Source organism: Prionailurus viverrinus, chromosome F2 (assembly GCF_022837055.1).
Source record: "Prionailurus viverrinus isolate Anna chromosome F2, UM_Priviv_1.0, whole genome shotgun sequence".
Taxonomy (NCBI): domain Eukaryota; kingdom Metazoa; phylum Chordata; class Mammalia; order Carnivora; family Felidae; genus Prionailurus; species Prionailurus viverrinus.
The window spans coordinates 81,937,279-81,964,613 of NC_062578.1; the positions used below are offsets into that span (position 1 = coordinate 81,937,279).

The 27,335-nt window shown below is 57.8% G+C and overlaps 1 protein-coding gene across 19 annotated transcripts in view; it reads right to left on the minus strand.

Annotated features, from left to right (window-relative positions):
* Nucleotides 1–27,335, minus strand: part of TSNARE1 (t-SNARE domain containing 1) — a 104,192-nt gene that overhangs the window by 74,682 nt on the left and 2,175 nt on the right. For 14 of the 19 annotated variants that reach the window (XM_047842112.1, XM_047842118.1, XM_047842110.1 and 11 more), the window contains exon 2: nucleotides 1,978–2,105. The exons of 4 other annotated variants lie outside the window; for them this stretch is intronic. The gene's annotated coding sequence lies outside the window, so the exon portion shown is untranslated. Of the gene's footprint in view, nucleotides 1–1,977; nucleotides 2,106–8,018; nucleotides 8,117–27,335 lie in introns of those variants that run through there. One more of the 19 variants, XM_047842103.1, reaches the window with a different exon arrangement.

Sequence of the window (27,335 nt, forward strand, 5' to 3'; positions counted from 1 at the left end):
AACGCAGAGGGAGTGGGGGAGGGGCAGCCGTCACGACCCTGATTCCGACAAGCGTGTCCAGGGTGCTACAGCTGCCGGGACAGGTCTGCTAAATGAGAGGCCAGTCACACAGGCTCCAAGATCTTCCCCAAGATACCTGCTAATTAAAAATGGAAAAACTGTAACTTTTCAGAGGCAGCTGGCAGACATCCCCTTAACCAAATGATCTAAGTGAACACGGTCACCGCGCACGGAGGAGCATGCGACAGCACTTCCGCAATCCCCGCCCCCCCCCCCCCAACCGAGGGCCGCGAGAAATAGCAGAAACGACCAAACTGAGAAGCCGTCTACTCAATAACTGACCTGCCACCTTCACAAACGCAATCTCGGGACACAAAGACCAAGGGATCGTCCCAGAGCAAAGGAGGCTGAAGACACGTCATCGCTTAAACTAACAGGCGGTCCTGGATTTCTTTTGTAAGAAGGTGTTATGAGGACAATTCACAAGCTCTGCCCCGATGAACACGAACAAGATCCTGGGACGAGAGTTGCACCTGTGTTACTTTCCCGACTGACTGCCGCGTCGCGATTGCGTAAGATGGTGTGTTTGAGGACCAGGGAGCATCCTGTCTGCCGCTCACCATCAAGCGGTCCAGAAGGGAACACGTTCGCGTGCGTGCACACACGTACACACGGAAGGACAAAGCCAAGGTGGGGAGGGGCACCGGGGTGCACACTGGATGTCTATCCATCTGGTAACTCTTCTGTAACCTAGAATTATCGTGCCCCAAAACTTTTAAGTTAAAAATGAAATTAGGGGCGCCTGGGTGGCTCAGTCGGTTAAGTGTCCGACTTCGGCTCAGGTCATGATCTTGCGGTTCATAAGTTGGAGCCCCGCATCGGGCTCTGTGCCGACAGCTCGGAGCCTGGAGCCTGCTTCAGATTCTGTGTCTCCCTCTGTCTCTCTCTGCCCCTCCCTGCTCATGCTCTGTCTCTGTCTCTCTCTCTCAAAAACAAATAAATATTAAAAACCGAAAGAAAGAAGGAAAGTAGAGCACATGTATGTGAGTAAAGAAACGTGCCGTGTCCACGGACGGACGCTTGAGGCTGGGGAACTAAGGCACTGGCATCAGCGTGATCACATATTTTAAATGTGTCCGAAAACCAAGAAGCCCCTCCTATTTTAAGCACAATGCATTAAACAACTCTTAGGAGAAAAAAGAAAAAATACAAACAAAACTTTGGAAATTTCCAAAAAAGAACCAAACAGTGAAAACATCGCACAAACACATCGATAAGATACATTTAAAAGAGTGACCAGAGGAAAACCCACGACACTAAACGTTTCGTGAAAAAAGGTGAAAACAAACAAAATCCTTAGTTTAAGGGTTTGGAAAAAGCCACGCGTTTACCCACGCACTGCCAGCTAAGGTGCCCACCGCGCACAGCGCTCCGAGGGTGGAGGACGATGTGCCAGGAATGACGTCGACTTCTGTGCCTGCCGTCCGTGTCCCCTCGGCTTGCAGCCGTCCTCTGACCACAGGCCCGGGGGGCCTGCAGCAGCTCACGCACAGGGAAGCCACGCGAAGGGAAGCACGGAGAAGTGCAGTATCCCCAACACCTGCCTCCTGCCCGCCTTTGCTTTCCCGTGAGCTTCGTGGGCTGTTTCCACGTCACGTAAGCTCACGTCAGTTTGATTTCCTGTTATTTGCAGCCCAAGATGTTCTAATGAATACATCCACCCTTAAAAAAAGTAAGTTAAAAAAAGCAATAAGATAATTCAAGAGTACCCAAAGAAACAACATAAATAAAAGCAAATATTAATGAGATAAGAAATGGAAAAACAATAGATCTGACTTGTGAATCAAAACCCTATTTTCTCAACTACTGACAAAGGAGACAACCACTAACACGCTCAAGAAAAGAGGGAGGAAGCGGAGATGTGTCATGTGAAAAATTAGAAAGAAAGAATAGTGGCTGAAACAGAAAGAAGCTTACGGAATCGTAAGGCTGTGCTTTCCAACGTCTACACGCCAAAGTGGTGCAACACAGATGAAAGGGGTTGTGTCTCCGGAAAGTGAGGTTCACCAAAAGTGACCCACCCGAGACAGCCTGAACAGACGAATCTGGAGAGAAGAAATAGAAACCGTTATCATGAAGCCGCCCCCACAAAACACCAGGGCCAGATGGTTTTGCAGGGGAATTCTGCCACATTTCCAATGCTCCATAAATTATTCCGGGGCGCTGACGATGGAGGGAAACTTCCCGACTCCCTTCGGTGAAGCACGTATAACATTGGTACCGAAACCTGATAAACGCGGTCCAAAAACAAATGGCGAACCGGTTTTGCGTTGATGTGAAAACACTCCATAGGTTACTAAGAAAACAAAGTCCAAACCCCCAGGTGTTTCTTTCTCCCTGAGCGCAAAGCATATTCAACGTTAGGAGCCTGCAGCCACAGCAGTGGACCAGAGGGACGCCTACAAGCTGTCCACAGATGGCCACCAAACCCTTGACGGAAACAGAGGAGAACTTTCTGGAGATGATGAGGTCAGCGCCCCTTAGATAGAAGGCCCAGGAGAGGGCACAAGCACCGCCACGCCCAGCACCGCCCAACGCCACTCCGGAGGCACCGGCCCACGCGGCCTGACGGCAGAGGCCACCGAGGGGCGACAAGGAAACGGAACGCACAGTCTCTTTGCCACTGACACGAGGGCATGTGTGTAAAACCCAACCTGAATGCCGAAAGGCAAAGATGCGGGTGTTGCAGGAGGGTGCGAAATTCGCCATCAGAGGGCAGGACCCTCCACACACGGACGCCGGTGAGAGGACAGAGCAGCAGAGACACAGCACCGACGACGAAAACGACAGGACACCCGGGAACACACGTGCAGGGACGAGAGAGGAACCAGGAAGCATGTCTAAGAGGAACCTGTAAATCACTCCAGGGGGACAGAGGGGCAGAACCGCTCCAGCAGAAAGACCCCCCCTGCTCCCGGATGGGATGACCCGACCTCATGAAGATGTCCGCTGTCCCACCCCGATAAAAACCCCAGCGAGCTTCCTTAGGGAGCTCAGAGGCTGAGGGTGAGTCCGTGTGGAAAGGCAAGAGGAACAGACGATATCCAGGAAAACAGCAAACAAACTAACGGGAAGGACCACTATCCCCAGACTCGACATCCTGAGAATGACAGGCGGGCAAAGGCCACGACACAGACGGATCTGGAGAACATTCTACGGGCAGAAAGGATCCGGCACGGAAACAACACGTGTGTGATTCCACTTAGGAGACACGTCCAGCACGAGCAAATCCATGGGAACAGAAAGCAGACAGGTGGCTGCCGGAGGCTGGGGCAGAGGGATGGGGACGGACTGCTCCTGGCTGTGCGCTTTCTTTTAGGCCGGCGAGAAGGTTCTGGAATGAGAGAGTGCTGACGGAGGCACAGCTCTGTGAACAGCCCGAAAACCGCTGGGCTATACGTTTCCAAAGGGTGAGCTTCAGGGTATGTGAATTCTCTCTCGGTAAAGCTAGTACAATAAACACCAGAGGGCTTCCAAAACTGCAACTCTGTGCGTGAAGACGTCAACCGACGGAATAAGGAAGTGTCGAGACAGACCCATGTACACACACACGTGCAGCAGACAAGAAATGGGGATTCTCAGCTCACCCGAGCGCAGGGAAGTTTCCTAAGCAGGACGCACAATCCCAACATCGTCAAAGGAAAGACCGCACACGGGACGGGCGCCCTGCCCTCTCCTCAGCCTCCGGGGTGCTGGGGGGACAGTGAGCCTGTGCAGAGGCCTCCGAACACTAACTAGTGAGCCCTCCTGCCACTTCCCTGCTGTCTCCTGTCAAGGCACACTCAGCGAGGCCACCCCGCGGGTGGGCCTGTGGGGTCTAAGCGCCCGCCCCTGCTTCTGCTTTCTTCCTGTTCTCTCCTCCGGGCCCCTTGGCCACTCAGGCCCCACCCCCTTCCTAGCACTTTCCTCCCTCACCTGTCTGCGGGGACGCTGGGCTCTCAAAGGACACGCGTGTGTGCGTGCGTCTGTTCTGGTGCCACAGGAAGGAGAGACGGGGAGACAGGAGGGCGGTGCCCAGGACCAGCTCCCTGGGAAGAGCCCCCTCCGGCCTTTGAAGCAGCTACAAGTCAGACGGGGCTGGTGTCCAGACCCTCCCCACCCCCTTCAGAGGTCAGGGCCCTGGGAGCCCAGGACCCGGCCCGGCCTCACACCAATGGGAGGCAGGGAGACGACAGGGACAACCCGGACCCTCCCCCCGACACCCACTCGACCCCCAACGTGCCCAAGAAGCCACAGCAGAGCGAATATAATTCAGTGACCGCCGCCCTCCAGGAGGAGGCCAGGGTGGGCCTCAGAGCTCCCGCCAGGACCGTCCATTGGCCACCGTCCCCGGGACCTGCCTCAGGCTGCTGCGGGAGCCCAGGTCGGTGACAGGGGGGGACTCGGACGTCAGGGACCCCAAGACCACCACGCAGCAGAGGGCCTTGGCACTGGAGCTCTGCAGGGCAAGCCCACCAACAGGTCCTGCTGCCACGCAGGGATCTGCCCCAGCACAGGCTCTTGGCCGCAGGCTGGCGCTCCAGAGACGGGCCCCCAGGTTGAGCGCCGCAGGCACTGGGGCCCCTGAGGCAGAGGCAGGGAAGCAGACAGACAAGAAGGAAGGAGGGAGGACTCAGCACACGGGGTGCACAACACAACCCCCCAAGATGAAGCAGCAGAAAGAGAAGCCAAACCTGGGGCGGACTGGGTGGGGCCGGTCGCCGGGGACACGGCTTCTCAGCACGTCACTTCAGAAGCGGGAACTCCATGAACCGAGGCCCCTCAAGAATGCTCTCAAATGAAAACAGTTTGAAACGGGCAAGAGGCACTGGGAGAGGGGGCAGAAAGAGGCCAGACGGCAAAGGGGGACCCCCGGGGCCCCGTGCCCTGCCCTCAGGGGGCCTGGAAAGGCCTCTGTGGCTCGCAAACCCACCAGACCGTCACCGCCACACAAGTGCACGCTGGACACAACCCGCGGGGCAGGCACCCAGACACGGGGGCTCCGGTCCCCTTTCTACCAGAAACACGGGTGCGAACACAAGGCGCGACCCGGGAACACCTCGCCTCCAGGGCCTGCCCAGCGGTGGCCCCCCCACCTGGGTGGCGTTGCCAGAGGACAGCACGCCTGGGGCCACGGCACACCGGGCCCCATTCTCCGTGCTCCAAGACATCTCTCGGGGCCGCCGGGCACCCACGGTGCACTCCGCATCCGGGGCCCCGTGACAACATGGGTGACCTCCCAGCTGCTGCCCACCCTGTGCCTGTGGGGGGCAGGGACAGGTCAGGATCACCACAGAGCAAGGCAGTGTGGGCAGCAGCAGGCCCGTCCCTCCTTGCCTCTAGGCCCCTGCATAAGACATCCCCACCTGGGGAAAGAGGAAGGTGGGCAGGGGGAGGGGACAGGTGGAAGGGGAGAGGAAAGGGGGAAGGGGCAGGTAGAGGGGAGGGAGCAGATGGGGGGGTGGGCAGGGGGAGAGGGAGAAGGGAGGGGAGGGGAAGGTAGACGGGGGTTGGCAAGTGGAGGGGGAGGTGGGCAGGGGGAGGGGGGTGGGCAGGAGGAAGGGGAGGGGGGAGGAGGAGGGGAAGGTGGAGGGGGAGATGGGCGGGGGAGGGGGCAGGTGGAGGGGGGTGGGCAGGAGGAGGGGGAGGGGGTGGGCAGGTGGAGGGGAGGGGGTGGGCACCCAGGCAGCACAGGCCCTGGGGCGGGCACCAGCTTCCTCTCTCCTCAGCATCTGCCAGGCAGGCCTGGTAGCAACCAGCCACAGAGCCACCCGCCGGGCAGTCCATGATGCGTCTCCGGCCGAGTCCCCGCCCCCACCAATCTGTGACGGCGCACGGGGCACAGTGTCTCACAGCCCTGATCCTGGAGTGAACACATCAGATCATTCACACGGAAAACACCATCGCACCCACCGGCTCATGTCACGGTGCTCGCGGCACGGCCCCAAAAGCAGGAGCCTGCTTCCACCCCCAGCCCCCACACCGGGGGTCCCACACGGGAGACACGGCTCGGTCCCTACCAAGCCCAGGCCCAGGCCACAGCAAAGGAAGAACAACGTGTGGACGGAAGAAGGGAGGAGGGGGGACCCCAGGCGGGAGGCTGGTGACCAGCTCCCTCTTTACAGGACAGCCCCAGGCCCAGGTCCCCACGTGTCACTCGCCAGCCTTGTGACAGGATAGAGCCGCTCCTGTCCCCGCTGTGTGCACTCCGCATCCCGCAGAGCCGCCCAGGAGTGAGTGCGGGACAGCGGGACAGGCTCAGCCACCGGGGCCACAAGGAGCGCCCGTCCCTGCCATCCCTCACAGGGAGACCTGAGCCCTGGGGAAGGTGCAGGGACAGGACAAGTTGAGGACCAGAGGCCCTGCCACCCGCAGGTTGCAAATGAGGAACGCACAAACCCACCAGCGGACACTCCGGCTGACAGTCCACCTGCCCTGGGGAAGCAGCAGCTTCAGGCAGCCCCGTCAGGACCCAGGCTGGGCAGGGGCGCAGCCGCAGACCAGGGTCGAGGAGAAGTGACTGCTGAGCTCACAGCCACCCGCAGGGGCCCTGCCCGACCGCCTTCCTCAGCGAGGACTCCAGGCACACGGAGGGATGGAGAGATGGGGGGATGGAGGGATGGGGGGATGGAGGGATGGAGGGACAGAGGGACAGAGGGACGGAGGGACGGAGGGACGGAGGGACGGAGGGACGGAGGGACGGATGCTCACCGGAGTTCACACAGGCGCCAAGGAAGGGGCCCTCCCCTCCCGGAGCTCACCCCTCCCCCCACCAGGCCACAGTGTCCTCCCTTACCCGTTCTTGACACACCAGTGAGCACAGGAGATCCAGAAGACACCAAGCCAACTGGTTCCTCATCTAAAACCTAAACAAAGCCAATCCAGAAGGACTAAAGGGTTGAGGATTTAAAAGAATTTTTTTAATGTTTATTTATTTTGAGAGAGAGAGAGAGAGAGAGAGAGAGAGGGCATGAGCAGGGGAGACACAGAATCGGAAGCAGCTCCAGGCTCTGAGCTGTCTGCACGGAGTCCAAAGCGGGGCTCAAACTCACGAACCATGAGATCGTGACCTGAGCCAAAGTCGGACGCTCAACCGCCTGAGCCACCCAGGCACCCCAAGATTTTAAAAACGTATTAAATATAGAATATTAGGGGCACCTGGGTGGCTCAGATGGTTGAGCATCTGACTCTTGGTTTTGGCTCAGGTCATGATCCCACGGTCTGGGGATCAAGCCCCACGTTGGGCTCTGTGCCTGCTCGAGATGGAGATGCTCGCTCTGTCTCTCTCCCTCTGCCCCTCCCCTGCACTCGCTCGTTCTCTAAAATAAAAAAATAATAATAAAATAAAAAATAAAAATAAATAAAAGATTAAAGCAACCCAAAAGACACATCTCAGAAATACAAAAGTAACGTTAAACACACACACACACACGCACACACACAAGAAAACACATTTGGCAGCGTATTAAATTTAAAAAAGATTCTGTAAATCAAAATGCAACAGCGGCGAGATTAAAAGGCAGCAACACTAGAAAGACCCGCACCACAACGGGACAGAGGCTGCTCACGTTCACACGTCAGGCACCCCTACAAACTGATCTTTAAACACATTCGAGGGTGATGAAAACCGGCCAGGATGTGTGCAGATAACCCAAAGAAGAAACGTGCACGGCCCAGCCACTCGAGAAACAAGACTGGGGGACACCACAGGCGGGTGGGTCGGTGTCCCCAGGGGGGAAGAGACAAACCCGCACCTGCCCTCCAGAAGATGGTGGGCCTGCAGACACAGGACACCCGGGGACATCGCGTCACACACGGGAAGCCAGACCACGGAGAGTTCACGTGGTACGACACCACGAATGTGAAATTCTAGAACAGGCAGCGCTCGCGTCTGGTGCGGGGGGACCTGCCGGTGGGCGGGAACGTTGACCATGGCGGCGGTGGCGGTTTCACGGGCGGACACAGCCCTCAAAACTCACCACACCCAGCACAGGAGAGCTGAGAGCGTCGTCGTCCGTCAGCTCCGTCACGGTCAAGGCAGCCGCGTGGAAGAGTCGGATGAACCTGCTGAGACCGCCACCCTGGCAGATGAAGCGGGACAGCTGTGAACGCCACGGAGAGCCACGCGAGGGCAGATCCCACTTCTACGAAATGTCCAGGACAGACGAGTCTATGCGGACAGACACAAACCAGGGGCTGGCAGGTGGATGAGAGACAGGAACGGGAGTGACTTCTGTGGGCCGGGGGTTTCCATCTGCAGGGGTGAAAGCGTCCGGCAACCACAACCCACGAGTGTGTTACAGCCGCTGAAGCGCACGCGCTAAACAGGTGCCCTGCAGGAGGGCAAATCATACGTCTAGGCGGTCACAGAACTGCTCGGAGCTCTGCGGCTGAGTGGCAGGTCAGGGGAAGCCGTGGGCACATGAACCCCGCTTGGGTCCCAGCACCCAGGGTGTGAGCTGCTCGGGCTTTCCGAGTTCTCTGCCAGGCACACGTCGCTTCTTATTTTCAGGAGAAATAAAACGAATGCCCTCACTTAACCAGGCACACACATCAGTGCTCCTGGGCTGGGCAACAGGGCAGGACGACGGGGAGGACAGGACGGTTTCAGGGGCTGGAGGGCGGCGGTACGCGCAGACATCCGGGCCACGGCACGTGTCAGCCTTGGTCACGGATGCGTCCCAGGGGCCAGAGCGGCGAGCTCGAGTCCTTGTGCTGGCTGAGGGACCCCTGGCACTCCAGCACTGGGCACAGGCTGCCCGGTGCCCCAGGAGCTGCCCCGGGCAGCAAGGACCTGGAGCAGCCAATATGTGGTTCGACATAGTGCGAACCTCTGCAAATGGCCCACCCCGTGTTGTTCATCTCTGCTCCCTGGGAAAGACGTTCACTGGGGACACCTGGTCCCCACCCAGGCCACGGCCTGGCCCAGGCTGAGCCCAGGCTGACCCCCGATTTGGTCACCAGCGGCAAGTGGCTGGGCCACACGGTGAGCGGCCCACGGCCGGTGCCCCATCTCAGCCACTGCTGCATCACCGGCACCTGGCCCACTCCGTAAATGTCTGCAGACGAGTTATTCCCTCCCGTAGCCGGGGGCCGGGGCCATGAGGCACCAAGGGAGCCAACTGGTGGCCAGGCCCAGGTCCCCGCGCCTTCTCCTTCCCACACCCGATGCGGCCTCCAAACAGGAGCGGGGGCACCCGTGGCGGAGGTCAGGGCGTACGCAGGGCTCGGGGCTGGCGGCAGTGTCAGGGGAGCAGAGGCAGGGAGACTGAGGGCTGGCGCTTTCCTTCTTTTCCTCCACGTGGCTTTCCTGACAGTAAGAGCGTGGACACGACCACCTTGATGCGACAGGCCCGACAGGACCTTCCCAGACGTTACCACCTGACTCATTCCCACGAGGCAGGCCCAGCCATCACCCAGGTCCTGGCCACAGGAGAACCTTGGTGGAGGCCCAGGGGGTAGAACTTGCCCCAGACCACCAGGCAACTGGGCAGAAGCGGGTCCCCCAGCCGTCTGTCTGCCAAGGTGGGCCCGTGTGTGTGGCCAGGGGGTGGCTGCTGGCTCCCACGGATGCTGCCGCCTCAGGCCGGCCGGCCAGAACCCAGAACCCCTCCCCAAGGGGAGGACACGGCAAAAGAGGTGTCGGGGAATCGTGACTACTGATGTTCTTGTTTCCTTCCGCAGGAGAGTTGGCTGAGGGCCAGAGCGAGTCCCCTCCCACGGGGGACCTGGGCACACACCCTCACCTCTCTAAGGTGCATCTGGGCGCAGAGACCCGGAGTCAAAGAGCCCCAGTTCATGCTCTCACCCAGTCTCAGGCCACCATCCCCCTGACCGATTTCTGCCCCCCCCCCCACACACACACGCCCAGGCCAAATGCTCGGCCCCACGCACATGTGCGCCCGTGTGCACCACAGAGCCAGAGGCAGAGGAGGCCAGCTGGGGGAGCTGCGATGGCGCGCCTCGGAGCGTTGTTATAGCAACGTGGACTCCGCGTCACGCAGAATGCCAGCCAGCCACCCCAGGCACCTCGCGGAACGGCGCCCAGAACGGGCCGCAGAGCAACAGAATGGCTGACGGCACCAAGGGGCGGTCAGGCCACCAGCCGAGCACGCCCTTCTCTGTCTCCACCTGCCGCGCCGCCCCCGCCCCAGCCCTCGCTCCCCTCTCTGGGAAGGCCACGGGAGGCCAGCCCACCGCCCAGCTGCCTGCTCCACCAGCGGAGCCCTCGCCCAGGATGGTGGCAGCAAAGGAGCAAGGAGGCAGCCTGAGTCACAGGGGTGGGGGCGGAGCCATCCACACAGCTGCACGAGGCCCAGAGACTTCTGACGGGGGCGGGGGCAGGCAGTGGGGGCAGGGTTGGAGCGGGGGCCGGGCTTGGGCACAGCTGGACCGGTCACCATCTAACCCTCGGACCCACGGCAAGGGAACCTTAACTGTCATACTTCACAGCTGGGAAACTGAGGCTCGGAGAGAACAAGAACTTGCCCAGGAAGCCCCATCAGAGGCCGAGGCAGGATCCAGACCCAGGTCCCTGTCCTGCCAAGGCCTGTGTTGGCCCCACCCCACTGGGCCTCCGCCATCGGACCAGACCGTCAGGCTGCAGCTCAAGCCATTCCGGGGCGTCACACCCCAGCTCTCCGCACAGAGGCCAGTGAGGGAAGGACAGCCAAGGCACCAGCAAGAGCTTGCCGGCAGGACAGCACAGCCCCAGGACCCCTCTGTGTGGGACCAGGCGCGGAGGGGCTGAGTCCACCGGTCACAGGGAAAGGGGGCAAGGGCACACATAAACCTCACTCGTGACGGCACCCCCTGTACGACCCCGTGCCCGGAGCACCTTCCCCCTCAGGGAGGGAGGACGCAGGGCGCTGGGGGCACAGTGAGGAAGCCCTGTGTAGGGGGAGCAGGGGAGACGTGGGACGGGGCCTTCTCCCAGCAGGCACCGTCACCACCACCAGCACCATCAACACCATATGTGTCTAGCTTCACCTCCAATCCCGCTGTCCCATCACACTGTCCCAGCAGGAGCAGCCCCACAGCAGCAGGACCGCCAGGAAACACCCCCGGCACTGCCACCTGCCATCACCCCCACTGCGGTGTCCTGTCCTCCCATGAGCCACCAGCCCCAGGGCCACCGCCCAGGCCACGAGCACCCCTCCTCGCCTGCAGCAGGGATGGGAGGCTGGTGGCACTCTGTCTGTTGTTTTGACGGGAGGAACTTCAGCAGGGCGCCAGCTGAAGAGCAGAGACCCATGCTGCTGGAGGGGGCAACGGCTGCAACAGGATATCAGGGAAGATGGCGGGGGGAGAGGGGCTCCCCTCTTGTAGAGTTAAATCACAGAGGGGTGCCACCACTCGCCCAGGGTGGCAGGCAGCAGGCACAGGCCAGGACCCCTAAGCCCACACTCTTCACCACGGCACTGAAAACACAGACCCACCCAAGAGGGGTCTCCCGGTGAAAGGAGAGCTTTCCCTCACCCCCAGCCCCCAGCAATACCCCACAGCCCTCCCCTGACTGCACGCCCCAGCTGCTCGTACCGAGTGCCAGGCCAGTGGCTCTGACACCAGCACAGACCTGCACCTCCAGCCACTTGCCCCTGGGGTCAGGGGTCTGCAGGGAGGAGGCATCCCTGTGGGCAGGAGGGGCTGCCCGGGACGGAGGCACCCCCACTTCCGAGGCTCCCACAGGGACACCCTGGAGCTGTCCACGGTGCTGACCGCAACAGGCCCACTCAGCTCCGAGCCCCCACAGGGCCAGCCTCTCCAGCCTGGAGCTCAGCCCTGCAGGGCTGGTGGCCCTTCTGTCATGGCAGAAGGGGGCCGGGGTGTGGATGAGTCCTACGTGCCAGCACCGGAACAGGCACGGGAACCACACCGACCTGTTTTCCTTCCCACAGTCTGGATCACTGAATACAAGGAAATGAACTGAGCATAGTTTTTCCTATTTCCTCCCAGAAATCACATTACGATGGTGAGGAGAATGACCCTCCCCCCACCAAAAGGTAATCAAACAAAAACCTTAAAACTAACTGAACACTTCGTATTCAGAGGAAGTAAGAAATGACTACAATTTGCAGCCCTACAACACACACACAGAGCAGGTGAGCTGAGCAGAGTCCTCACAGGAGGAAGTGCAGGGAATCAGAGTGGCGGGGGAGGGGGGGAGCAGCACAGGGGCAGGTCTCTGAAGGACCTCACGTTCCCTGAACACCACAGACTAACCCTGAGTCACTGAGAACAGAGCCAGGCAAGGAGGGATGTCAGAGGCAGCCCGAGAGGCCGGTCAGGCTATGTCAGCACAGCAGCCGTGACTATGGGGAGAAGTGCCCAGATGGGTGGCCTGCGGGCACAGGCTGCTCCCCTCTAGGCACCCCCTGCCCCACCTCTCTGAGAAGGGGGCAGGGAGAGTCTTACGAGGACTGATCCAGGGAAAAAAAAACAATTGTTCCAAAATGAATAATAAAGTCCCAAGAGCCAAAACAATACTGAAAAAGAACAGAGTTGGAGGCCTCATACTTCCTGATTTTAAAACTTACTACAAAGCTACGGTCATCAAAACTGTGATGTCGGCATAAATGTCGGCATAAAGACGGACACACAGACCAGCGGCAAAGACCAGAGAGGCCAGAAACAGACCCTCACGTATGCAGTCGGGTGATTCCAACCAGGGTCCAGGACCACTCACCAGGGAAGACCAGTCCCTTCAGCACACGGCTGGGAAACTGGACATCTGCACGCAGCAAAACGAAGCTGGACACTTACCTAACCCCGTACACAAAATTAGCGCAAAAAAAGATCAAACATGGGAGCCGAAGTCTAAAACTCAAGAGAGAAACAGAGCAGCAGTTTCGTGGCGCTGGACGTGGCCGTGGCTGTTCAGTCTGGCACCAAAAGCACAGGAAAAAGAAGAAGAAGAAAAAAAAAGATGAATCAGACGCCGTCAAAATTAAAGACTCTTGTGCATCAAAGCACACGATCAGCAACGTGAAGAGGCAACCCACAGACCGGGGACAAACGTTTGCCAGGCACGTCTGATAAGGGATTGATACTGAGCATATAAAGAAACTTCCTAAAACTCAACAACAGAAGGGCCAGTCCTGTTACAAACGGGCAAAGGGCCCCGCACAGACATTCCCTCAGAGAAGACGTGTGACGCGGACCCACGCTCGGCATCGTGTGTCAGAGAAACGCAGGCCACGGCCACAGCGAGGTGCCACCTCACACTCAGAAGGACGGCTACTGTCAGAACAACCCAGGAAGCAACAAGAGTTGGAGAGGATGTGCAGAAAGGGAACCGCATGCACTCCCGGTGGGTGTGCAAAATGACAGCATTCCCACGTGACCCAGCAGCGCCACGTGTGGGCAGATACCTAAAGGAATCGAAGGAAGGGACGGAAACCACGTTGGCGGCGGCCAGAACACGGAAGAAACTCAAGTGTCTGTGGACGACGGGTGGACAGATGTGGTCCCTCCACCGCGCTACTGCTCAGCCTTGAAAAGGAAGGAAATCCCGACCCTCCAGCACAGGTGAACCTGGAAGACACGGTGCTAAATGCAAACAGCCAGACACCAAAGGACAAAGGCTGCGTGACTTCACCAGGAGGAGGTCCCCGGGGGCCTCGGGTTCTGAGACAGGAAGCAGAACAATGGAGGCACGGGCTGGTGGGGCGACGGGAGCTGGTGTGCAACGGGGACAGAGCTTCAGTTTGGGAAGAGGAGAGTTCTAGAGGTGGACGGTGGTCGTGGCTGCACAAGCTTATAAATGCATCGAATGCCACAGAATGATACACTTAAAAGTGGTTGGAGTGGGTGGCGCCTGGCGGGCTCTTGATCTCAGGGTCATGAGTTCAAGCCCTACACTGGCTGCAGAGTTCACTTTCAAAAAAAAAATGATTATAATGGCAAATTTTATGTTATGTATATTTTACTAGAATAAAAAAAAAGATTTTAAAACTTTTTTAAAAAGACCAGTGAAAGAATTGCCCAGCATTGATACACTACGAGGCGGGGTGAGGGACAAAGAATAGAGCAGGGACACCTGCGGAGAGGTGAGGGACACCCACACACCCCACACGAAGCAGAGCAAAGCCCTGAACTGCAGAGTCACAAGCACTTGTCCCTATGTGGGAAGTCCACAAGCAGAGTTGCAAGAACTGACTCAGAAAGAGAGAGAGAGAGTCTTGGCCCAGAAAACAAAGACAAGGGTCACAAAGGACAAAGACAAGAGAGGTGACCCGCTGAGGACAAAAGAAAGACGTGACAGCCTCAGGAAGAAAACAAGCTGGGCAGGCCCGGGCGCCCTCCGAGGGAGGAGACCAAGGAGGGGCCTCTACAGGACGTGCAGAGGACAGAGGGTCCCTTCAACATGCACGCGGCGCCTTCGGGGGGCCCAACGAGAGCATGATGAGAAGGGTGGGGAGCACCAAGCAAGCTTCCCCGTAGGTGCAAGACAGACAGACATGGGGCTGGAGAGACAGACAGAAGGCAAACCACACAGGTGAGTGTGGAGAGGGGATGGAGGAGGAAGGGGACGGGAAGGGACGTGGGCGAACCAGGTCCTCGCCTGGGCAGGAAGAGCTCCGAGGCAGAGGACGGACGGACTGCCGACGCTTTCGTGACAAGGTACAAGTAATAATGGCAGGAAGGTAGAGCTGAGGAAGGGAACCAACTGTGCTGACCGCACCCGAGTGAGGAGAAGAAAGTAACAAGGCGCATCATCACAGCCACGACTCGCGGAAGGGGTACTTGTTCCTCGCTGCCGTCGAGCGAGGACCGCGGACTTGACGGCAGACCAGACAGAGCCGCGGTCTCAGTGTCTGCAGGTCAGGAGTTCACCCGGCCGCCTGCGGCTCTGGGAGGCGGCTGAGACCCCTGGCTGAACACGGGTCCGTGCGGCCACAGGGCTGCGGTCAACTGGTCAACCCTGGGCCAGAGGCCCCCCCCCCCCCCGGCCCTGCACCACAAGTCCTTCTCACTCTCAGACTCTCTCACTTCTCCCTGTACAAAGTCCTCTGCTTTTAAGGGCTCAAGGAATCACTTTGAGCCTACCCAGATAATCCAAGATCAACTCTTCCTTTTAGGGACCACAACCTTAATTACAACTGCAAAGTCCCTTTCTGCCATAACACACTCCCAAGTTTCATGGCTTAGGGTGGCTCCACAGGGTTGAAGGGTCGGGGGGGACGAAGACAGGAGGAGATAATATTCTGCTTGACACAGAAGGTACTTAATAAGGCGGTCCCCACACACAGAGCGCTAATGGCATTACATGAGGCAGCAAAACAAAGAAAACCCTTACGGCAGATACAGGCTCTGCCTAAATGTCAGAACCATACAGACTTCAAAAAATAAAGAGAGAAGGAAAACCCACCAGAGAGTAGAAGACGTCAAACACACACACACACACACACACACACACACACACACCGAACATGAGAACTTAAATATAATTGATCTACGAACTATACTGTATGTTAGTTTACCTTCTCCAGTGAAATTAAAAAAAAAAAAAAAAAAGATTCTCAGATCGGATCACACAGCCAAATCCAACTTCATGTGGCACATAAGAGACACATCTGAGGTCCTTCAAAAGGGTCAGGAATAAAAGGATGTGCAAAGGCATACCAACAAATGCAAACTAGCAGAAGCACCATTTGTCACGACCCGAACGCAGGCAACACAGAAATGGGACGGAGAAGGGCACTTCATGATACTAACAGGTGCAACTGAGAATAAAAATAAAATAGTTTTAAATAGCCGTGCCCCACGCCACACAGCAGCCAACATTCACAGGAGAGACAAGGAGAAAGAGACAGAAATGTGCCGACGGCAGAGACCACGATTCACTCGCCTTGGTCCACGGCAGAGCCAGCGCACAGGAACCAAGGGGACGTGTGACCCAAATGATACGGCTGAGGCTGTGTAACTGACTGGTACACACATCAGCCTCCATACATCCAGGTTCGAAAACAGAGCCTCTTTCCGAGCACCTGTGACACAGTGACAAAAACAGACTCCACATTAAGGCCACAAGGAAAACTGCATAAAACCCAGAAAGTCCAAAAGGGAACAGTCCGTATTCCCTGATCAAAATGCAACTAAAACTTTCGTTAATGACAAAACCAATGACTCAAAAGGCACGTCACTTGGAAATTTTAAACCTTGCTCCTGAACGATCCTTCGACCAAACAGGATAATATAAGCCAAAATCACAGAGCTTCCAGCAGTGATGATGCAGAAAACATATTTGATCGGAACTTAAGAAAAAGCTCTTCCACACGAAACGCTTTTTGGAAAAGAACATAAACAAATGAATCAAGCATACAAATCAAACACCGAAGAAAACGGACAACCTGAAAAAAAGCAAAGGAAGTTAACTGTAAGCGAAAAGCGATGAGTTACAAGGCAGAGAAGCAGAAAAATGAACTCAACGAGAACATCTTAAAGCCGAATCTGTGAAGAACAGTGAGAGTGATAAAAGAATCACTACGGTCGGCCCTTGAACAAGGGGTGTCCGGACTTCAGGAAGGCTTCCAGCCAGCAGGCGGCCATCACTGGCCAAGCTTCTGGGGAGGCGCAGGCTACACACACATTTCTGACCGTGCAGGGCGACAGTGAGCCCACCCCCCACTGTGTTCAACGGCTGCCAAGTGTAGCAGCTAACCCAACCAAGCAGCGGTGGGAGCAAACGGGAGGGAAATAGCCCCAGAGACCAAGAAAATTCAAAGACTCATCAGAGACCATTTTCCTCGAGTCTACGTGAATTAATCTGGCGGCCTGGATGAGACTGATATTTTTCTGGGAAAATGTGCGTGATTTAGAAGACTGACCCCAACAGAGAAAACTTAAAAAAGAACTCTCTTTCCTAAAACGGAAACAAAACAAACTAACAAAAAAGCCCCAGCCCCCTCCCCCACAAGCTTCACAGGGGAACTCTACTTGCCCCGTAAAGACCTCGTCGTTCAAAATAAAAATAATAAAAAGTGAAAAGACCATGTAATTCAATGCTATCAAACTATTCTTGAGAACACACAAGATTTCTTTTTTTTTCTCTTTTCAATGTTTATTTATTTACTTTGAGGGGGGGCGAGAGGGAAAGAGAGAATCCCAAGCAGTCTCCGTGCCATCAGTGCAGAGCCCAACATGGGGCCCGACCCCACGAACCGTGAGATCACGAGCTGAGCCGAAATCAAGACTTGGAGGCTTAACGGCCTGAGTCCCCGAGGTGCCCTGAGAACACCGAAGATTCCTAAGTGACCTTCACGAAGCAAGCGCAGCACTGGTACCAAACCCCGAAGAAGGCGCGGATCCACCTTACTCGTAACAAGCAGCACACGGACGCTGAAGTAAACGAAAGCAGAAGCACCGGGCGGCCCTGTCGCGCATTACGTATCAGACCACGCGAGGCACGTCCACCGGGTCAAGAGGCGCCACCCTCGGCGACGCCACCAGTATGAGGTCTCACGTTTACGTATCCGAGGAGAGAAGTGCTGCGATTGTCCCACACGTGATCTTCAGAAAGGGAACTGACCAATCTCAACGGTGATTTTTGCTTCAAAAGAAAAAAACACAAGAGAAAGGACAGGCTCTTCCTGGGCTCGTGACACATTTGTACCTTACTCCAAAAGCCACGCCCACCAGGCGCCCATGACAACCGCAGTTAGTCACGGTAACAGTGCGGGAACCGGCCCCCACGACTGGTAACAGGCAGAACCCAGGGACGAGACTGGAGAGGGAGGGGTACACAGCACCGCCTGCTCTGCCTGGACACCTGAGAACCCACGGTAACCACACTAAACCACAGGAGGGCCCAGCGAGGTGGCAGGGACCGAGTTTTATGCAGATACCGACAGGATTCGCACACGCTCACGCAGACAGAGGACAGCACGGAAAAGGCTCCTCGCGGTAAAAAGGCCAAAACTTCCTGCAAAGAAAGCGCGGCGACGCTGAAGAAGAACGCAAAAGGGGACCAAAACGAGTGGGAAGATAAGCCACAGCTCGAGCGGAAGTCTCAGGATCACAGAGACGTCACTCTCCCGAGTCAACTTACAGCTTCACCACAAGTCCAACCTGAAACCAAGCTGGTTTGGGGGTTCTGAGTGTGTGCACGCGTGTTTGGTGGACGGGCTGGGCAAACAGACAAGCTAATTCAAAGTCCACGTGAAGACAATCTAGAAAACGCCCCCCACCATTAGGACAGACGAGCACTGTGTTGTCAGAGATGTGAAAACACACAGTAAGGCATCAGTAACTGAAGCAGCATCTACATCTGCACACGCGGACAAGGGAACAGCTCGCAGAAAGCAAACACCGTCGACTCAACAAAGAGCAAAAAGTTGGGAGACAACACACGCCTGGACTTCAAAATACATCACAAAACCACAGAAGTTTGAACAGTAGCAACTAGCATACAGACAGACATACGGACCAACACAACAGAGCCCAGGAATAAGCCCACACAGCCAACTGACCCTCGACACGCGTGCCAAGAACACACGGCAGGGAAAGGACAGTCCCTTCAACAAAAGGTGCTGGGAGCACTGAAGCCACACATGCAAAGATGAAACTGGAGCCCATCTTACACCGTGCACAAAACCAACTCAAAATTAAAAATGCAAAGGTTTATAAGACCCAAACTGTAAAACTCCTAGAAGAAAGCCTAGGGGGAAGCTTCATGACATCGGTCTTGGCAACGGCTTCATGGAGCACAAGACGACAAAAACAGAGAAATGTCACTTCGTCAAACTAAGAGGCGTCTGCAGAGCCAAGCAAACCATCAACAGAGTGAGAAGACACCCAAGGAATACGACGTGTGCAAGCCAGAGATCTGATGAGGGGCTAATCTCCAAACCATACGAGGAAATGCTACAGCTCAACAGTAAAAGATAATAGCATAACTCAATTATAAAACGGGCTGAGGACTTGAACAGACATTTCTCCAAAAAGACATACAAATGGCCAACAAATATGTGAAAGAATGCTCAACACCACTAACTACCAGGGAAATGGAAGTCAAAACCAGTATGAGATACTACTTCGCATCCATCAGGATGACCATCAAAAAACCAAAAGCTAACAAGCATTGGGGAGGATGTAGAGAAATCGCAACCTGTACACACAGTTAATGCAAAACGGCACGGCCACTGTGCAAAACAGCGCGGAGCTTCCTCAAAAGAATAAAACTAGAACTACCAAATGACCCAGCAACCCCACATCTCCGTATTTACCCAAAAGAACTGAAATCAGGATGTCGCAAAGAGAGGGTAGCACTCCCGTGCTCACGGCAGCACCGTTCACAGGGGCCGATACAGAAACCACCTCCACACCCATCCACAGAGAAACGGCACCTCCATACCATGGAATGTTATTCAGCCTCGAGAAAGAAGGAAGGTCTGTAACACGCGCCAGCACAGATGAGCCGTGAGGACGCTGTGCTCAGTGCCATCGGCCAGTCACAGGACAAACACCGCACGACGGCATGACATGACGCATCTGAACGAGCCAAATTCACGGAGTCAGGGGCACGGCGGCCGGGACTGAGCGGAGGGGGAAACCGGGAGCTGCTAATCAACGGACACAAAGCTTCGGTCGAGCGAGACGAGTTCGGCCGAGAGATGGGCTCTACGACACCGTGCCTCTGGTCAGCAACACGCTTCGTACACCTGTGTTTAGGACAGCAGGCTTCGCGCTGAGTGTTCTCGCCGTTAGGAAAAAACACACCTTTAAGAAAAACCTAAACAGAGATGGGAATTCAGGGCATGACTAAGCTAGAACCTAAAACTGGCAGGGTATGACCATCTGGATGGGACTCCTGCTGAAGCATCTGGAAAAGGCTAGTCGGACTCGTACCTCACACCACACACCGTAACAGACACACGGATGGAAACTTTAAAAATAAAACAGCGAACACTAGGAGAAGACTGCATTGCTTTGTAAACGCGAAAAGCAGCCCTTGTTAACTGTACTCGAAATCCAAAGCCACGATATAAAGGTTGATGAACTGAACCACAGAAGAGCTTCTAGATGGCGAAAGAGAAACAATAACCAGAGAAGGCAAGTGACCTAATGCATCTGACACTCAAAGAGCTAATTTCCATAGGCTATAGGAAAAAGATCAACAACACGCTTTGTAAAAATGAACAAAGAGACAAAGTGCACAAAATACAAATGACTCTTTGATGTATAAAAAGATAGCACACTTATTCCTAATAAAGGGAATCCAGACGCGTCCCTATCTGAAGCTTGCTCACTGCCAGCACGGAGAGCGCGGGGGCAGTCGGGCGCCTCTCGGCCTTCCCGGGGCACAAAACACACTGCGCTCGGGAAGGCGGGTTGGCAGTGTGCCTCATCACCCAAAAAGCATGTCTCTCTGGGCCAGAGTCGGCACTGCAGGGCACCTGCCCTGCACACACACTGTCCTTAAACAGGGACGAAGGCTGTTCCTTCCGCAACACGCGAGGACCGGAAAGCACCTACGTTGGCACCAACAAAGGACTACCGAGTTGATTCTGGCACATCCGTGCTGGAAACACCCTGTAGCTGTGTTCAAAAGGAAAAAGAGAAGCCCTCTGTGTTAATATAGAAAGGTCTCCAGGACATTCTGTTTAGAAGAAGGAAACAAACACCAAGGCGCACAGACTTGTCAGCACACGACTCGCGAGACACAAAGGAAAAATGTTTGGCTGATACTGATATTCATAGACCGGGCAGCGTGTATCAGAAACCAGGAACAGTGTCACCTGTGGAGCGGAGGACGGGGCCGGCTGCCATGGGGGCACTTGGAACTCTGGGCTGCGTGCGTGCTCGCGGACCACATAAACCGTTCGAAGTGCAGAAATGCGAGGGCACGGGAAGGGTTCCCTGCGGTGCATCCACACTGCAGAGCAGGACTCAGTCACGAAAAGAAACAGACTACTGACACGTGTGGCAACCTTGGGAAATCTCCAGGGAGCTATGCCAAGGGACAGAGCCAGTCCCCAGAGGAAACATGCCATACGGGACTCCGTTTAGGTGACACTCTTGACGTGACACTGGAGCAAGAAGGGCGGATTGGCCGGTCCCAGGAGTTGGGGGGGGGGGGGTGCAGGGCAGGAAGATGGGCGTGGCTGTAAAAGAGCCACACCGGAGGGGTCCTCTCAGCGGCAGAAAGGAAAACAGCCTGTGCTTGAACTGCAATCCTGGGTGTGACAGCACACGACGGCTTTGCAAGACATCACCGCGGGGAAGGGTCCACAGGATGGCTCAGAATTCTTTCTCACAGAGACATGTGAGTGTACCATTGTCACGAAATTAAACACGTAACAGAAAAAAGGCACCAGGCTGTCCATCCCTGTGCCCGGAGTCACTGAGTGGACAGAGCAGGGGCCATATTCAATCTGAGCTGGTTTCCTGAGCACCTGCCTCCTGGAATGTGGGACTAGACAGGGCCCAAGCTCTCTGTGCACAGGGGACCCCCCAGGAGGAAGAGGGAGGAAGCCCAGGAGAGAAGGGTGGTCTTCCAAATGCACAAAGTCGCCTGGCCAGGCGGTGTGAGCATCAGCAGAGCTAGCCACCAAGTCTGGTTCCCTCCCTCGGGAAGCAGGGCGGCACCACTGTCCCCGGCCCCCTGAGGCAGAGCCACCGGAGTCCTTCCGGACAACGAGTTGGGAACAAAAGCAACCCAGCTCCCTTCTGAGCCAAGCGTTTAGTTCCCAGGACCAGAGCCCCAGAGTTCTTTCCCTGTGGCGGGAAGGCTACATTCTCAACAGTGGCTGTTCAGTCAGCCTGGGTCTCTGACGGCACCGAGCCCGTCCCGCCGATCCCTGGGGAATCGCCTGGGGGATGCTGTTACCTACGGCGGCGAGAGGCAGCCTGTATCCTTAGGACCCCCACCCGCCCAATCACATCCGCGCCTACACCCGTCTGTCTGACCTCACCCCCGCCAACCTGGCCCTCCTCCGTGCTGCCCGTGGGGCCCCTCTCCCACGATGGCCTCCACAACCTCCTGCAGGTGGCCAGAGGCACAGAGGTAGCAGGTGGTCTGCCCCAACGTGCTGTCAGACCAGGAGGCCGGGCACGGCTGGAGCCACAGGGGCAGGCAGCTCTGGCCTCTGCTCCTCGCGTGTACCATGAATGCCGAACCAGGTTCACAACTGCCCCCGGTGACAGAATCCCTCCTTCGGACGCACGGTACTGGAAAGTACAGGTGACACATGAATCCAGAGCTGTTCCGGGTAACGGGAGGGGGCGCACAGGGCAGGGGTGACTAGAGCCCCCATGCCCGGTCCCAGTGAGCGATGTCAAACCTGCTGGCCTAGCAGCTCTCCACACTCCAGGCTCCACAGTGCCACGGGGCAGCCGGCGAAAGACAGACCCCAGATTCCACGGCCGACACGCGGGCTTCCACTCCCAGCTCTGCCGAGCTTGCTTCCGGCCTTGGGAGAACGAAGTCCCCTCTCGCAGTCCAAGAGAAGGGACCTGCCCACTGCCCTGCTCCCATCAGTGACACAAAGACCACCCACCATGCACTCAGCTCACAGCCTGAGGCGCTCCTCAGGGCCCCCGCGGCACTGTGCACACATCACCCACCTGCCAAAGGTCCTTGGCAGCCGACTCACCCCTGTCCTGGGAAGCAGGGAGCTGGGAGGCACCCCTCCCCCACCCCGCCCCACCCTGGCTCCAGCTCCAAGCAGCCCTCTCCTCTTGCTGTGAGGAGTTCACACGGCACACGTGAGTAACCTGCTCAGGGCTGGCCCACCCATGCTCTCAGTGTCCCTCACAGCTTCCCACCCACTGGAGATGTGGGGGTGACCCCAGGTGCACCAGGGGCCCAGCAGAGGGTAACAGCCCTTTCCAACTGCTAGCTGGTGCTTGCACAAGTGTCTATCGAGCGCCTACTATGTGCCAATCCCCGCCTGGGGCCACCGGTGACCCAGGGGAGCGTACGGGGAGCCCGACACCACGGGCAGCGAGGAACCAGCCAGGTGAGACTCTGTGTGCCCTGCCCTCCCGAAGGACTCAAGCAGGCCCCACAGACGGGGCAGGCTTCCAGACAGCAGAACTCAACCCAGCCTTCACCTGGAGGGGACCACCCGGCAGGGCTGGCACCAGCTGTTCCAGACAGACAGACAGACAGCAGAGCTGACATCTGGCTCGGGAGGCCAAGAAGTCGGCCGGGCAGGCTGACCGAAGGCCGGAAAGGTGATCAGGTCAGACGGCGAGGAGCTGCAAAGCCGAGGGAGGGAGGCGGCCCTACCGTGCGAGCACCCCCCAAGTGCTGCCCGCAGGAGAGGGGCAGCACCACGCCTCGGCAAGGACAGCCACAGCATGAGCAACGAGCGAGGAGCCCCGGCTGGAGGCTGCAGACTCTCTGGACCCGGGACCAGGAAGGAGGAGACGGGGCTCTGCCCCCACCACCGGCCCACACTCATTAGCACCCTCGCTGTGGGTGACGCAGCAGGGGAAGGAGGTCAGACCTGAGTAATGAGTCCGACTCCTCGACTCCTGGTCAGCACAGCTGCTAAAAGCCGGTGCGGAGCAGGAGCCCAGCCCGGGAAGGGGGCTGTTGTGCTGAGTGTGTCTAATGTGGGGGAAGACTGATTCCGGGCTGCTGGTTCAAAAACATGCCCCCTTCCAAAGACTTGGCTGGGATGGATTATGGATCCCAGTGGAAGGCAGCCAAAGGTGGCCGCGGGTGCACCCATCTCCTCCGTGCTTCCTCTCTCCAGCACCTTAATGCCCCCACTGTCCCTCAGGGTGCCTGTCTTCCCCCCCCCCGCCATCTTCCCCAGAGGCCATCCCCCCTCCTCCGTCACAGCCACCGTACAGCCCCAGTGTCCTCTGCGGGCCCAGTCTGCACCCCTCAGACCACACCCAGGGTCTGCCCCGGGGGACAGGAGGACACATGTGAACAGGTGGGTGCCGAAGCGTGGCACCAGGCCCCAAAGCCCTGAGAATGCCGACTCAGTGACAGGACATCTTTCCGTGGGTCGAGGAGAGCCAGCCACCAGCCACCAATGAGCTCATTCCATCCCCCCCACCCCCTTCCATCCAGCCTCACTGGTCCGCCTCGGCCTCCAGTCCCCAGGTGCTAGTTTGCACTTTGGTACCTGGATTCCCTAAAGCCCTCAGACCTTTGCCAAGCTCTCCTTTAGAAGGAGCCTGATGGCAGCTCCAAATGGGAGAGGGGCCCAGGATTAAGTCTGTATAACATAATCACGGCACCATTAACACGGCCACTAACTCACAGGGCATCCTTCAGGGCGGAGGCGCCTTCCAGCCCCCAAGTGGTGGGACAAGAATGCGGGGCAGACGGGGCAGCTCAGGGATGACCAGACGGGTCCCTTATGGGCCTGTGCCTGTGGATGAGCCACCCAGCCCGGGGAAGTCTCCTGATCTGAGGAACACAAGGAACCCAGCAGGGGCCAGGCAGACACCAGAGGTCAATAATCAGGGGTGACTACGGTCGGTCCCCCCGCATTCCTGCTAATCCAACTCGAAAACGACCCACACCTCACCTTCCCCGTCCAGCAGAGCCGGCCCTCCGAAGGGGGGGGTCCAGCCCGAGGTCACTCAGAAGGGGGGCATTCCCTCAGCCCCACAGCACCCCCCTTCCCGCACCCTGGGCACCCCTCCCCCACCCCAGGGCTTCAGTGTCCGCCCCTGCGACGGCCCCCGCTGCCCGGATGGCTGCAGGACCACAAAGGGCCAGCTCGGGGACACGCTAATGAGGACATCAGTCAGCACGCTACAACTAAGACCCTGGGCTGCCACATCTGCAGGGCCTCACTGTTTCCGTAGCAGGATGCTAACTCAGTCAGGGCTGGTCCCAGTCCCCTCTCAGGGGACATCAGAGACAGAAAATAAGACCATTTCCCGTCGATCCATTAAAGAAAACAGTAAAGGTTTACCGGGCCAGAGCTCCGGGCTGGGGGCTCATGGGGTCAGCGTGACGACCAGGCTCTGCTCTCCCAAAGCAGGAGCCCCGCGAGCACCCCGCCATCCCGGTCCCCGGCCCGTGATCCCTCCACCGAGGGGATCTGCGGCACTGTTACACCACCACGGACCCAGCCACATGATACTGAGCCACGGGGCCCACAGGCCTGGACCTCCCACTGCCCCCGGCAGCCTCCCACCACCAGCCCTGGGTGCCATCTGGCCCAGACCCCTGCCCCGCCCCCCAGCCTAGTTCCCCCAGCGATCCTCAGCCGGGCTGGCCTGTGGGAGACCTGCATGCCTTTATGCCTTCCCTCGTGTCTCCTGCTGCCTGCAGCCTCCTTCCCGCCCCCGAGCCCGGATGACGCTCAGCTTTCAAGAGTCAGCTGAGGCCTCACCAACACCCAGGACCCCTTCCCAGGTATGTACCCAGACCCTCCAGCCCCACCCACAGCCACACGCAGAGCGGGGGCCCTCTCTACACCCTCGCTGACCACTCGCTGTGACCTCACTCGGTGACATATGCACGGCAGCATCCTTGAGGACACCAGGAAAGCCGTCGGGGTGGCCCCCAGCTGCTCACCACGTACCCTGAGCCTCTGTGCAAGACCCAGCCTTCGAAACTCCCTGAAGAGTGTTCCACATCTCAGATGGCAGCCCTGAGCAGAGACCGTGGGAGGGGCCCTGCCAGAGATCCTGTGCATTCAGGCACCGGCCCAGCACACCTGTAAGGACACCTGCAGCCCCCCAAACTGGGTCGAGTCCTGACGAGGCTTCCCCAAGCCTGGGGCGGACCTACAAGCGGGGAAGGGCTCCACCCAGCGTGGTTTGGGTTTGAAGCCAAGTGTGGAATCACCTTTCCTTTACTTCACACCTGTCCCAGCCCTTACTAGGGTTTCGGGCTGACGGGGACAATCCCGTAGCTGTAACAGGCTGCAGAGGGCAGCCCTGGGCTGCAGGGAACGCACGGAACCAAGGGCCCCCGGGAGACACCACTGTCCCCGTTGCTCAGCTGGCTCAGGCACCTGCAAGGCACCGGGTTCAGCTCGTTGGTGAGTCCTGTTTTCTCCACCGGGATGTGGGCCAAGACAACTAACTCCCTTCCTAGGAGAGGTTCCCTGGCTCCACAGGAGCGCTGACCGCAGGTTCCAGCCGGCTCTGTCACAACCAACCTCACTTCTTCAACAAACAGCTACCCGCAGCCACCGGCTCCAGGCCCGGGCCACAGACGGGCATTCAGAGGTGCGGCTCCCGTGGGTGGGGGGTCGGGGGGCAGGCCGGCTGCATCTGCCACGGAGGCCCAGCTCGGGTGCAGGAGGAGCCCTCCCTGGGCCCCAGGCCGTCACCTGGCAACAGGTACAGTAACTCTCGTCACCTGCCTCCGCACACCCAAGCGGGATCAGGCTGCTCACGGCAGGGCGCAGAAGCACAGGCCGGCACCAATGCTGAGCCACCAGACGTTTGGCCGTGCAGGAGGGCCCCCACCCCGTCCCTTTGGTCTGTCTGCTCTGTCACCCAGGCTGCGGCACGGGCCCGGGGTGGGCTCAGGAGACAGGCAGCGCGGGGCAGCCGGGGGCGCAGAACCGGAGTCCAACAAGACGCCCAGCTTCAGATTACCAGCGAGTCCGTCCTGACTGTCGCCACCCAAACCGGATTCTGACAAACAGCATCGACTCCAGCTGCCCTGAGCCGCACACCTAGCTCCACTTGCACACACACGGCAGTCAGGACGGATCCACTGACCACACACACAGAGTGTAAGTTGAGTAAGTAAGTAAGTAAGTAAGTAAGTAAATCAATCAGTCAATCAGGCCTCGGCCTGGCCCAGCTGTTCACACCCCAAACAGGAGTAACAACAAGGTGCCCAAACCTTGGAAGCATCGGTGTCCCAGGCTGGATGGGTGGTACCTTAGGACTTCACAGTTAAGGGACTTGGGGCAAGTCTCCTTCCCTGTGCCTCAGTTTCTTCATCTGTACTATGAAAACATAAGAGGCCCTGTCCCGGGCTCACTGTGGAAATGGACTGAGCTATGGAGCCTAAACAGCTGAGGACCAGAGCCTGGGCCCCAGAGCACCACGTGACCACGGCAGGTACGACTAGTGTTAAACCCCCACGACACCCACCCACCCTTTCTGGCCGAGCAAACATCACCATGCTGCCTGGCCGGCTCAAAGCCCATGACCTGCGAAGCCCCCCTTCTCTGCACCCCCGGAAAGACCCCTCCCTTCTCTGGGACCCCGGGAAGACCCCTCCCTTCTCTGGGACCCCGGGAAGACCCCCCTTCTCTGGGACCCCGGGAAGACCCCCCCTTCTCTGGGACCCCGGGAAGACTCCTCCCTTCTCTGGGACCCTGGGAAGACTCCTCTCTTCTCTGGGACCCTGG